This window comes from Panthera onca, chromosome D3 (assembly GCF_046562875.1).
Source record: "Panthera onca isolate mPanOnc1 chromosome D3, mPanOnc1 haplotype 2, whole genome shotgun sequence".
Taxonomy (NCBI): Eukaryota; Metazoa; Chordata; class Mammalia; order Carnivora; family Felidae; genus Panthera; species Panthera onca.
In genome coordinates this window covers 31,286,854-31,301,798 of record NC_138350.1, presented here as the reverse complement: position 1 = coordinate 31,301,798, position 14,945 = coordinate 31,286,854, and positions in this window count along the sequence as shown.

The window sequence follows — 14,945 nt, the reverse complement described above, 5'->3', positions numbered from 1 at the left end:
CATAGTTGTTAGCAAAACCTAGCTCTTATAATATGGCGAAGATTGAGTTTTCTTAAGTAATCAGAGACCTAATTAAGACAAAACAAAGGACATTTTGATAAAACACAGAAATTTTGTTCTCTAGGTAGATTACTTTAAGAGCAAAGAAAATCCTGTTGCACCCGGGTGGCTCAGTCGGTTAGGCAGCCAACTCTTGATTTCAGTTCAGGTCATGATCTCGTGGTTGGAGAGATCAAGCCCTGTGTTAGCTCTGTGCTGACAGCATGGATCCTGCTTGGGATTCTCTCTCTCCCTCTCTCTCTGTCCCTCTCCTGCTCACACACTCTTTCTCAAAATAAAAGTGTTTTTTTTTTTGTTTTGTTTTTTTTTAAGAGCAAAGAAAATCCTTTCACAATCTTTTATTATCAAGAGCAGGGGCACCTAAGTGGCTCAGTCAGTCAGGCATCTGACTCTTGATTTTAGCTCAGGTCTTGATCTCACAGTTCATGAGATAAAAGCCCCAAGCTGGGCTCTGCGCGGACAGTGCAGAGCCTGCTTGGGATTCTCTCTCCTTCTCCCTCTGCCCATTTTCTGCTCCCTCTCTCTCCTCAAATAAATAAACTTAAAAAAAAAAAAAAGCAAACCAATAGTACAAGAAATGTTTGTCCTTTTAACAGAGAGAAAACCAAATTTTAATTGTGCACCAGCTTACTTTTGATATTAAAACTTGTCCACTTAATTAAATTTATTCAATCCTAGACAGTCCTGACTATACAAAACAAAACAAAAAATCCTTTCCAAAGATTCCTTTTCTACAAATCTTTTACAACACACACTTAATATTCCTTGCACACTAAGATGTTTCCCTTATTATTTCCAGCATCATTAATTAATATGGGAAACAAAGGCAAAAGAAAAAATTAAATTTCCTTACAACTTACAACCCATTGACAAGTCCTTGAAACAAGAAGAATGACATTCCTCTAGGATCTCAGCTGCCTCCATGACGACACTTTGCTAAGGGCAAAAGGCAATCTTAGCCCAACCCCTTACCCCAAGATCCTGTAAGTCTACTTTAACATATAAAAATTCCTTTGAAAACTTCCTTTATCTCTACCCCCCAAATATATGTTAGCAATCATCCTCCAAGCATATGGCCCACTGATAGGCATCTGAAGGGTCTCATGCCTGAGGTTTTACTAGACAGTTATAAGTGACCTTTTCCTAACAACAGCTAGCCCCCTCAGGATCCTGCAAAATTTTGCTGCCAGAATTCCTTAGAGACTTATGCTGTCCCTAACCCCCTCCCAATTTGAAAGTATATAATCAGTCACCCTTCACAAGCCCAGTGCAGCTCTTTCTGCCCATGGGTTCTGTCCCTGTGCTTTAATAAAACCACCTTTTTGCACTAATGACATCTCAAGAATTCTTTCTTGGCTGTTGGCTCCAAACCCCAACATTTTCCACATCATTAGTCCCATATATTAATTAGAATTCTTAGCCTTTAGAAACCTTAATTCCTAGTAAAAACTAAAAAGTAAGCAATTGTGAAATGTGTCATACCACCACTCTTTACATTGGCAAATTTATTAATCCATTTCATAATTTCTAGAAGCATAGGCTTCTTCACAGTATGATCGTTCAATGTGACACATATTTACCAACAGATCCAAATATCTTTATTTTCTTTAATGGTGTTTTTAAAAACCCACAAAATTCAGGGCACCTGGGTGTATCAGTCAGGCATCTAACTCTTGATTTTGGCTCAGGTTGCGAACTCAGGGTCTGTGGGATTGAGTCGTGAGTTGGGCTCTGCACTGGCAGTGCAGAACCTGCTTGGGATTTTCTCTCTCTCTCTCTCCCTGCCCCTCCCCCATTCATTCTCTCTCTCTCTCTCTCTCTGTCTCTCTCTCTGTCAAAAATAAATAAACATTTTTTTTTTTTTAACCCCACAGGGGCGCCTGGGTGGCTCAGTCCATTAAGCATTCAACTTCAGCTCAGGTTATGATCTTAGGGCTCTCTGCTGTCATCGCTGATCCAGCTTCAGATCTTCTGCCCCCTCTCTCTCTGCCCCTCCCCGCTTGTTCTCTCTCTGTCTCTCTGTCTCTCTCAAAAATAAATACACTTAAAAAAAAAACCCACATGGGGTGCCTCGGTGGCTCAGTGGGTTGAGCATCCAACTCTTGGTTTCGGCTCGGGTCATAATCTCACAGTTTGTGTGTTCGAGCCCTGTGTTGGGCTCTGTGACATCAGGGAGCCTTCTTGGGATTCTCTCTCTCTCTTTCTCTCTCTCTGCCTCTCCCCCACTTGCTCTCAATCGCTCTATCTCAGAATAAATAAACATAAAAAAATTCTAAAACCCACAAAATTCAACTGAGTAAATTTGAATATGTAATTGGCAAAATTCATGAATCAAGCAGAATCCCATCCAGCAAATGGAAAGGAGTTCTGTGGAGCTGAACAAAATGGAAGGCTTTCATAGGCAGAAGAGCTAGTAATAAATGTTCAATATTTTTTTCTTATTTGTAAATTATCTAGATATTTAATGATTATCCATCATCTAATTCAGCTTAGCAAAACTCTAAGGTTTTAAGTTACCAAAATGATTTGAGGTAAGTATTTAAGTAAACATACCTTAGAACATAAATATTGTGACAAGTTCATTCATAAATTTTTATCTTACTTACATCTTATTTAATTCACTTTTTCTTAACAACTATGTTTAGTCATAAAATTTCATGCAATGTTAAACAGCTAGCCATCATCTTAAGTTATCTTTTCTTGCTGAAAAATTCTGTAACAGAGATAATTTGAGCTTATTTGACCTTTAGTAAACTTAGGTGGAATAAAAATACTATATTTAATACTAAAGACCTGTCTGTATTAATTAAACCAACAAACTTAAACTAGCTTCTATTTTACTTAAAATTATCCTAGATCACAAAAACTAAAAAACATTTGGGTTAATTTCTATTATATTTCTGAGATTTAGAAACGCTTAATTTAGAAAGGATTAATTTTAAGCCAATTAAATAGAGTTCTTTTATAAATTAATTTTAACAATACATTCAGAGGCAGAAAAATATCACACATCTAAATATACACACATAGCAATACACAGACGTATGGATAGACACAGAGATTTTGTAGTTACTAACATTTGTGGAGAAGATTTTTCCTATGCCCAATTTCCTATACTTCCTCTCTCCTCTTTTTTTTCCCCCTTGCGATGAGAAACTTCTCCCTAAAGTTTGCATTTCGAAGAAAGGCTCTTTGGTTATAAAGAAAATGGGAGTAGAAAATCTTCACCACAGGGGCTCCTGGGTGGCTCAGTTGGTTAAGTGTCCAACTTCGGCTCAGGTCATGATCTCACAGTTTGTGAATTCAAGCCCTGCATCAGGCTCTGTGCTCACAGCTCAGAGCCTGGAGCCTGCTTTGGATTCTGTGTCTCCCTCTCTCTCTGCCCCTCCCCTGTGCTCTCTCTCTCTCAAAACTAAATAAACATTAAAAAAATTTTTTTAAAGAAAAAAAGAAAAGAAAATCTTCATCACAAAGGTACAGAGAAAGTACCCAAGATCCTCCAATAAAAATGTTGGTTTCCTGAGGACAATACTTATAAGCCTTTTGAGATAAAGAAGGGAGGTTTGGGGATTGGTAAAAGGGAAAGATTGACATTGAATTGTTTCTGGGGTCATGTTTCTAGTTTTGCAAGGATTTGTAAAATAAGGACAGCTGTTTTCAATCCCCAAGGAATTGGGTTGCAACATCAGTGACATCATAGACTGATCTACCCATCCAACTACATTATCTTGAATTTGCTACTTCCCCCCTGGGTACATACTTTTACTTTAGCTTAGGAGAGAAGGTCTTTAAAATTTTCTATCAGGCTCTGAGTAGCAGCTTCCAATCTGGCCAACTTTTGACTACAGAGCTACATTAAAAATTTTTTTTTATTTTAAATATCTTGTCAGTTTTCAGCCAGGACAAATAGCATTTTCAGGGTTTAATGCAATGTGCCTTTGTGAAGTCTGCATAAAATGTTTTAACAGAGGCCTTTCTGAGTGTGCAATTCAACCTTGAATTGATTCACCTTAGGGGAAAAGTCTATCAGTCCTTGAATATTGATCCTCAGCTAATCATTTGTAGGAAGGCCTAGAAGAAATTCTGATCATCTGTTTCCTCTGGAGGGGTATGTTCCAGAGGGTTACGTGGCTAGTCTGATAACTACAATATAATCATGGATGGGGAGACTACCCCTTAGAAGCCAAACAAGATCCTTCTGAGTGGGTTTGTAAATAGCCATTAATTCTTTTTAATTCCTTTTAAATTCAGTGGGATCCTCTAAAAGTGGGGAGAAAGGGGCTTTATAATTTAAAGAATCTGCTGCTGTCCAGGGGACATTAATTCTTTGGGGGGCGAGAGTCTAGGAAATATCTGCTAAGATCATTGCATAGGAAGACCTGAAGCTGGGAGAAGCTAATTACAGAACCCCACAAAGCAAGCATTACTGCCAGTCCCAGGTGCTTCTGCTAAATTCACTTCCTGACTTTCAGCTTGTACACAAGTAACCTGTATACCTGGACCTGGAGATCAGGCCAGAGTGCTCTCTGTAAATCTTGTAGGGAAAAGGAAGTTAAAACAGGCAGTGAGGCTGGATTGTGAGAAGACATTTATGTTGGTTTTAATTTTTGTTGTAAGTCTAACTTCTGTTCTTTCATCTTGTTAAGGGAGTCCCCAAGTCTAATCTTTATATTTTTGTGTGTCCCCTATTTAATTTGGCCCTTTTATAGGTACCAATAGGACAGTTGTGTCAGTTTAGTTTTTGTTTTTTTAATTCTTTTTAATTAATTAATTTTGAGAGAGAGAGAGAGTGAGTGAGGGGAAAGGGCAGAGAGAGAGAGTCCCAAGCGGGCTCCAAGCTGTCAGAGCAGAGCCCGATGAGGGACTCAATCCCACGAACTGTGAGATCATGACCTGATCTGAAACCAAGTATCAGACCCTTAAATGACTGAGCCACTCAAGCTCTCCAAGGCAGTTGTTTAGGATGAGAGTTCTCTAATTTTTTTTTTGTCTTTCAGATATAGCCAATTCAAAGGATCCATTGTCTGGCCACTGACAAGCAGGATCTCATTAATCTCAATAGCAACTCAAACCAATAAGCCTTTTTTGGCTTGACCAAGGATGCAAGAGGCACTACAAAAGACATAACCCTCACAAGATCTAGAAAATTCACTCCCAGACTTAGACTAAGAAAGCAAAGGACTTAATTGCACAGGTAGTAAGGATAGTGTAGTGAAAACAGTGTCTCCAGTTTTCCACAAGAATGTAAGACACCTCCAGTCACCCTGCCAATTTGTGACACCAGGCAGGTACTACTGGAATGGCACTAATGAGATAATGAAGGTTGAGACAGAAAAAAGACCACCTTACATGCTGGGACCCTTTATAACAATGTCCCCTAAGAGCTGGCATAGTCAAAGAGAGCATAGCTTGTGACTTCATGTCTGGGAAACCCAGTCTATTCAACTGGCCACCAAGATGTGGTACCCTTGTAAGTGCACCTTCCAGCTGACAGAGACCAGAGAGAATATTCTCACTGGTCAAAAAGTCAAGCTCTTAGGACATAGAATAAGACAACAAGAAAAAGCTCATCTGGTTTTTACTTAGGGGACCCACAGTAAAGTTTGTCTAGTCTAGTGAGAACCGTGAACTCACCAGTCTATGAGTCTGACTTGAACAGCAGGTTTATAGGGCATATGCCTGTGGTCTGCCCTATGGTTTTTCCTCCCTAAGACAAACAACACAATGGACAGAGACAAAGGAAAACAGCAACCATCTTTGGGTGGGAAAGGATCAGTAAAACCAGGAGTACTCATAGCAAATCTTTAGCAGGGTTGCTATACCCAAGGAAATAGTTCCACAAATATTTTCTCTTGCTAATCTAAATTTAGAAAAATAAAAAAGATTCTCACCACTCTCACTTCCACCTGACCCTGAAGGTAGAGATCCAGGAGACTAATGTGGTAGGAATTTTTATCCTCTCTGGCACTTGTCAGAGGCCCCAGGATCTCTCTGCTGTGGCAGTGAGCTGTGTCCAGCCAGCAAAATATCCTGCCAGCTGTACCAACTGTCGGGGAGGGAAAAAATTTTATTATGCCCTTATAGGTTCTTTGGCTGGTCTAATAATCAAGTTAACATGAAACAGATTGACAGGAAAAAACCAAATTTGATTACATACTTTTGGGAGATCCACAATATGAAACTCACAGACCAGCCTGGCAATTGAGGTTTATATGCCATCTTGAGCTAAAGAATGGGATAGGGGTCTGGGCTCCAAAGGGGAGGAGGTGATTCAGAGGATGATAAAAAGAGCAGACGTTTGGTAATTCAATGTTTGTCCTGCCAGACAGATAAAAAAGTTGTCTCTTGGGGATAGTTTTCTTTCTGGACCATGCCCCCTACCCAAATTATTTTAGGGAGTTTAAGGGAGAGGTAAAAGTTTTTCTTGAGTCTGCTGGGTATTGAGTGCCTTCAGCTGAAAATAGTGCATAGCCAAAATGGCACATTTTGGGGAGGCTTGTTCTGAACCTCTTCACCATTAACCAGCTCATCAGGTTGCTTTCCAATCTGAAAATATATGCTGTTCTATAAGGAAAGGAAACACATTTGCCCACTTAAATCAACTCATTTTCTTCAAGGTTGGCAATATTGGGGTATTTCTACAAAAGGAAGAGCATCTTGATCTAAAAGCAACAATTCTGTCACCAGATTTTTACCACCCTTTTGGAACTCACTTGTCAACCTCCCTAGTTGGGGAAGTAGTGCTTGCTCCTCTGATAGTCAGCCCACGTTGCCGAGAGCAGCTAATGTTCTAAGGCAGTAGATCTCACTAGCATTATCAACTGTGAGCTTGTTAGAAGTGCAAATTTCAAGCGCCAGCCCAGCCTACTGAATCAAAATATCTGGTGATGGAGTCCAGGAAGTTGTTTTAACAAGCTCTCCAGGAGACTCTTACACATGTTGAAGTTTGAAAACTATTGCTCTAGAAGAATAGGTGTACAAGGCTTTCCTAAAGCTCAGAGATGAAAAGAAAACAAGAGAGTAACTTGTTTCTAGATATTCTGTGTACAGAGTATGGCTTGTTCTCTGGCATATAATGCCCAAGTCAACCAGGTCTTACCTTGCCAATTCCAGGGACTGCACCTAGATCTTTGCCCAGTCTAAAGTTGAGATCAGAAGTTTTCAAGATTTGGGGTACCTGGATGGCTCAGTCAGTTGAGCATCTGACTCTTGATTTTGGCTCAGGTCAAGATCTCAGGATCCTGAGATTGAGCCCCAAGTCACACTCAGCTCAGAGTACAGAGCCTGCTTGATATTCTTTTTCTCTCTCTCCCCCTCGGCCCCTCCCAGCTGTTGTGCAGGTACTCTCTCTCAAAATAAATAAATAAAATGTTTTAAAAATGCCATTCTTTAAGAAAAAAAGAAGTTTCCAAGATTTTTAAGTAAGTTAACTAAGTATCCTTAGCTTCTAAATTGTTGAAGTCTCCTTGACAGTAGCTATACTTTTATGTACATAGTTTTATATATTTAAGAAAATACACAGTGAACAAAATCTGTTAATTTAAAAATTCTTTTTAAAATAAATTTCAATTGGGATACCTGGGTGGTTCAGTCGGTTGAGCGTCCAACTTTCACTCAGGTCATGATCTTGCAATTCATGAGTTCAAGCCCGATGTCAGACTGTGGGCTGACAGCTCAGAGCCTGGAGCCTGCTTCAGAGTCTGTGTCTCCCTCTCTCTCTGCCCCTCCCCTGCTCGTGCTCTGTCTCTCTCTCAAAAATAAATAAACATTAAAAATTTTTTAAATAAATTTTCATTTAAAAAAGCAGCCACGTGTATTTTCAAATCTATCAATCTATTTATTCATTTTACAGATAATGTTTGATGGATTGTATACTTGAACCCATAGTAATGTCTTGCCCCCTTCAGCTTCTGCTGCCACAGATTGGGAACCACTGGCCTAGACCAAAAGAAATGAAGCATAACAAGAATTTAGAGTCCCTTCTTTTACTGGACTAAGGCCTACCTTCTGAATTTCAGTTTCCTCTCTAAGAAGTTCCTCTTCCTCCAATTAACATAAGAAATTTATACCCCCTTCAGGGCAAATGTGCCTACTACCTTTAGTAGGGACAAACATATCAAAATATAACTCAAAAATTTATTGTCTGTACAGAAGATATACATTTACAGAACTGGGCAGACATTTGTTGTGTTGCATAGTTTCCAGTGAGAATGGAACTTCAATTTAGTGTGTATATATATTCGTATATTTTTAAATGTTTAGTTATTTTTGAGAGATAAAGAGAGCGCAAGTGGGGGAGGTGCAGAGAGACAGGGGACAGAAGATCCAAAGTGGGCTCTGCACTGACAGCAGAGAGTCCAATGTGGGGCTCGAACTCACAAACTTTGAGATGAAGACCGGAGCTGAAGTCAGACACTTAACCAACTGAGCCACGCAGATGCCCCCTACATACATATTTTTACAATAAAACATTTATCAGAAAAATTTTTTAAGTCCAGAATGGAGTCACTTGTGCTAGGCTCTATGTCAGTAGACCAAGACCTCACACCTGACCTACTTACAGTTTCAGCTTCTCGCAGGAATGTAACCTCTAACCAACCAATCTGGAATCACCTGGTCAGCATTAGTGAGGTAACTCACTTGGTAGACCCCTTCCCCAATAGGAAGGTGAGCTTGTCTGAAACAATCTACTCTGTTAGAATAACTTCCTTGCCATGTCTTCTTCTGCCTATAAAAGTCTAACATTCTGTACAGCTCCTCGGAGCTCCTTTCTCCTTGCTAGATGGGATACTGCCCAATTCATGGGTTGTTGAATATAGCCAATTGGATCTTCAAATTTACTCAGTTGAATTTCATCTTTTAACAAAATATATATATGGGAGTAGACACAAGTCATAAGTGTGTAACTTGTGAGTTTTTTCACAGTGAACACAGCTGTATACCGACACTCAGGTTAGGAGCAGGAACTCTAGCTGTCCTCCAGAAACTCCCTCTCACCCCGTCCTAGATACCGCATTCACCCTGGGTAACCAGCACACTGCCCTTTAACAACGCTGGTTAGTTTTACTCTTTTTGTACTTTATTATACAGAGAATACTTTTTGGTGTCTAATTTCTTTGGCTCAACATGTTTGTGAGATTCTTCCATATTGTTGCATGTAGAAATAGTTCATTCATTCCCATTGCTAAAAAGTATTCAATTGTTTGATTATTCCACAATGTATTTATTTATTCTAAATTTGGTTGTTTTCAGTTTGGGGTTATCATGAAGACTACTGTTATGAATATTCTTGTACTTATCTTTTGGTGGATATATACACTCATTTCTCTTGGGCATATATCTAGGAGTAGGGTGATGGATCATAGTGTATGTGCGTGTTCAAGTTTACTATATATTGTAGAACAGATTTCTGAGTGGTTTTGCTCCCCTCAGATTGGACATGGGACAATGGTGCCCACCATTATCACTTATGTTCAATGTTTTATAGCCATAACAACAACAGAGAAAAATTAAGAAATGGTACAATGAATGCAAAATATGGAACGAAGTTAATATTACTACGGCCAATATATTATACAAACAGAAAATCCAAAGTAATCTATAACCAAACTATTAGATTAATAAGTGAATTTAGCAATGTCACCGAATACAAAGTCAATATTTACAAAAATCAAATTGTAATTTTATCTGATAACAAACAAATAGAAAATAAAAATTTTTATAATATAAATCATTTGGGAGAATATTTAACAGAATAGCAAAACTTCTAGGCCGAAAACCACAAACTACTACTGAGAGAAACAAAAGAACTACATAAATGGAAGGATATATGATGCTCATGGCTTGAAAACTTTAGTGTTATAAAGTTACCAATGCTTCCCAAAGTGAGTATGGATTCAGTGTAATCTTAGTTAAAATCCTGCCAGATCTTATTTGGTGGTGTTAAAAGAAAACTTTCTACAGATGATTTACTGATCTAGTAGGCTTTTTTTCAGCAATTCATGACATGGGTAGTACCCACTCTAGAACATAGAGAGGTGCTCTGAAGAGCCATACAGGTGAAAGATTTGTATAGACAAAAGTGAGCAAAATACTTTTTTTTTTTACACTTATTATTTTTTAAAATCTGGTGCAAAAGGAAATTATACTGGGCATTTGCTGATTGGTTAAAGTGGAGTTATTTTCCTTGTATGGAGCAAAGAGAAGTCTTGGCTCTGGATCAGACAACTTGCGCTGAGTGGGCAAGTACTAACTGCTTGACCTAGGCCTTCCTATTCTGGGAGAGCCAAGGAGAGAAACTTGGGTGAGTTCTGTGGAGCTCAGCAGGAGCAAGTCCATTTTAGGACTAGGCTGGACACTTCCATAGCATAAATTGACTAGCTGAATCTAACATTTATATAAAAATGCCAGGGGCCAAAAATAGCCAAAATAATCTTAAGGAAGAGGAAACTAGAGGTTTTTCTCTGCCAGATATTAATACATACTCTAAAACTACAATAATTGAAACAGTGCAAAGATAGACAAATAGAATGAAACAGAATAGAATCCAGAAACAAACTGTAGGTTCCAAGAGTAGACAAGAAGAAGAATGGATCTGAAGAACTTCATCCCCCCAGATATCAATATCTATTATAAAGACAGTGTGATATTAATGCAAGGGTTGACAAGCTGACCAGTAGAACTAAATACAAAGTCCAAAAACGGGCTCACACATACACAGTTGTGTGTGTGTGTGTGTGTGCGCGCGCCTCATAGAGGCAGACACTGGTACAATGGGGGAAATGATGGTGTCTTCAAATGGTGCTGGTTCCAAAAAAGTATATACTATATGTTTCCATTTATATGAAGTTCAAACATAGGCAGCAGACATTTAAATAAAGATGATATAAAGTTTGAGAAGAGACAACAGAATAGTGTTTACCAATGGGGCAACAATGGTGTGATGGGGATGTTGATTGTGAAGGAGCATGAGAGTACTTTCTGGGATCTGGAAATATTCTATATATTAATCTGGGTTATACATAATATACACATATTTGTGTATCTGTGTATAAAAATTTATTGAACTTTACATTTAAGATTTTTGTACTTTATTGTATGTTAACCTTAATAAAAATTTAAAATTTTAAATAAATAAAAGTAAGTGATGCTTTCATTTTCTTTGGGTAAATACCCAGTAGTGGAATTATTGGTTCATATGGTATTTCTATTTTTAACTTTTTGAGGAACTTCCTTACTGTTTTCCACAGTGGCTGTACTGATTTATTTACATACCCCCCAACAGTACATGAGGGTTCCTTTTTCTCCACATCCTCACCAGCACATGTCATTCTTGTTTTGTGTTTGTGTGTGTGTGTGTGTGTGTGTGTGTGTGTGTGTGTGTGTTTTGAGATGATATATACGTCTCTCTGTTTATTGCAGCATTACTTACAATAGCCAAGTTATGGAAGCAGCCAAGTGTCCCTTGATAGATGAATGGATAAAGAAAATGTAAGATATATATATATAATGAAATATTACTCAGCCATAAAAAGGATGTGATCTTGGGGTGCCTGGGTGGCTCAGTTGGTTGGGCATCTGACTTTGGCTCAGGTCATGATCTCACGGTTTGTAAGTTTGAGCCCCACATTGGGCTCTTGCTGACAGCTCAGAGCCTGGATCCTGCTTTAGATTCTGTGTCTCCCTCTCTCTCTCTGCCTTTCCCCTGCTCACACACACACTCTCTCTCTCTCAAAACTAAATAAACCTTTTTAAAAATTAAAAAAAAAGGATGTAATCTTGTCACTTGTGACAACATGGATGGACCTAGAAGGTTCTATGCTAAATGCAGTAAGTCAGACAGAGAAAGACAAATACCATTTGATTCCACTTATATGTGTAATCTAATCAAACAAAACAAATGAATAAACACATAGCAGAATCAGACCTATATATACAGAGAACAAACTGATGGTTGCCAGAGGGGAGCAGGGTCAAGGAATGGGAAAAATGGGTGCCGTGGAATGGGAGATACAGGCGTTCAGTTATGGAATGAACAAGTCAGGGGAAGAAAAGGCAAAGCATAGGAAATATACTGAATGGTATTATAATACCATTGTATGGTGATAGGTGGTAACTATGCTTGTGGAAACACGGCATAATTTATAGAGTTGTTGAATCACTATGTTGTATATTGAAACTAATGTAACATAGTATATCGACTATACTCAAATTTTTAAGAGTAAATGGTGCAGTTATTTAGAAATAAAAATAGCACACAGGATCTCACATGATATTTAACAGGCTTATGACATCTAGTGAATATAGCAAGAGACTATACACAGTTCCAAAGCCACACAATGCACCTAGATTTTCTCAAATTGCCAGTATCAATAAGGTATAGATATGAAGCTCAAGGGATTGAGATGAGAATTCACCCATTCCATATTCTGGAGCCATATACTATACCTGCTGCCTGAGTTTGTACCAAATACAATCAATATATCTAACAAAAATGCTAATACTTACTCAGCTTTATGTACCACCTCCAAAATGGCTTTGGTAAAAGCCCAAATAAGTTATAGCTTCAAAGAAACAACAGGTGTTGGCAAGGATGTGGAGAAAGGGGAGCCCTCTTGCACTGTTGGTGGGAATGCAAACTGGTGCAGCCACTTTGGAAAACAATAGGGAGGATCCTCAAGAAGTTAAAAATAGAACTACCCTACGTCCCAGCAATTGCACTACTAGATATTTACCCAAAGTATACAAAAATACTAACTCAAAGGATGAGTGCACCCCAATGTTTATTGCAGCATTATTTGCAATAGTTAAATTATTGAAACAGCCCGTGTCCATCGATAGATGAATAGATAAAGATGTGGCATCTATATACAATGGAATATTATTCAGCCATAAAAAGAATAAAATCTTGCCATTTGCAATGATGTGGATGGAGCTAGAGAGTATCATGCTAAGTGAAGTAAGTCAGTCAGAGAAAGACAAATACCATATTTCACTCATATGTGGAATTTAAGAAACCAAACAAACAGCAAAGGGGAAAAAAGGGAGAGGCAAATCAAGAAACAGACTCTTGCCCCCTAGCTGCCATCTTGTGTCCCCATGTGTATGCAACTAATCTCAGCTGGTCCACCTAAGCCCCCTTGAGCACCAACCCTAGTCCTCTGCATGGTCTCATTTCCACTCCAACAAAATGAAAGAAACTATCATGAACCAGGAGAAACTTGCCAAACTGCAAGCACCAGTGCATATTGGTGGGAAAGGAACTGCTGGCCGAAAGAAGGTGGTTCATAGAATGGCTACACAGATGATAAAAAAAACTTTCAGTTCTCCTTAAAGAATCTGTGGACGGAAAAGCACCACCCTTCAGGGGTGCCTGGGTGGCTCAGTCAGTTGAGCATCTGAGTCCAGCTCAGATCATGATCTCCTGGCCTGTGAGTTCCAGATCCACGTTGGGCTCTGTGCTGACAGCTCAGAGCCTGGAGCCTGCTTCAGATTCTGTCTCTCTGTCTTTCTCTCTCTCTCTCAAAAATAAATAAAAACAGTTTTTTAAAAAAAGAAAAAAGCACCACTTGAGAGAGAATGATGATGATGAAGTTCCAGATCTTGTGGAGAATTTTGATGAAGCTTCCAAGAATGAAGCAAACTGAACTGAATCAACTTCTGAAGAAGATAAAACTTGGAGAGTTACTGGGAGCTGCTATTTTATATCATGATTGCTTTTTAAAATTTTGTTCATGGATCTGATACAATCTAGATCTCTAATATTTTTAAGCCCTAGCTCCTTGGACACTGTAACTCTTTTCTGTTTTTGCTTATTCACAATTCTTCTTTGCAGCTAATTAACCTGAAAAGCCTGGGGATACAGTTTAAAACAAGGTTAATGAAGTTCTTTGCCTAGAGAAAAGAGAAGGGAAGGGGAGGGGAGGGGAGGGGAGGGGAGGGGAGGGGAGGGGAGGAGAGGGGAGGAGAGGAGAGGAGAGGAGAGAAAAGAGAAGAGAAAACAGACTCTTAATTATAGAGAACTGATGATTACCAGAGGGGAGGGAGGCAGGGGGAGGATTAAATAGGCGATGAAGATTGAGTGCACTTGTGATGAGCACCAGGGGTTGTACGGAGGTGTTGAATCACTATACTGTACACCTGAAACTAATATTACACTGTATGTTCACTAACTGGAACTTAAATAAAAACTTTAAAAATTTTTCAAAACTAACTACATAGCTGAACTACACAGCATAAGTGGTAGACTTCCAAATGAACTTTCATGATATTTGAGTATGCTGGTTATCAACTTACTGCCTTTAAGCTCCAAAGTCTCTCTTCTGGTCTTCTCTGTGAAAATAGATCTGGGCTCTTTAACCATTTTCCCTCTGCCAGCTGACACAATGTTAAATTTTATTGAGATCAGTAAAGAGACATTGCAAGAGAAAAGGATTTGCTTCCTGGCTCCCGTGTGCTTTCTCAGCAGTCTTCTACAGCTCAGGAGGCTTCTCCAGCACTAAGCCTGCAGCATCCTGTTCCTTGGGTGGTTTTGTAGCAGAGTGCCTTCCATGAGACATCTCACATGAACAGCTTTCCTGTGCATCCTAGACAGCTATTTCCAGCAGTGAAATCAGTGTAGTGGGTTGAATGGTGGCCTTCCGAAAATATGTCTCCTCCAAACCTGTGAGTGTGGCCCTGTGCAGAGAAAGGATCTTTGTGGATATACGAGTCTCGAGATGAGGTCCTTCCAGATTACCTGGATAGGGCCTAAATCCAATGACAAATGTCCTTACAAGGGCAGAGAGATATTTGATGGGGCGCCTGGGTGGCTCAGTTGGTTAAGTGTCCAACTCTTGATTTCAGCTCAGGTCATGATCTCATGGTGCCTGAGATCAAGCCCCATG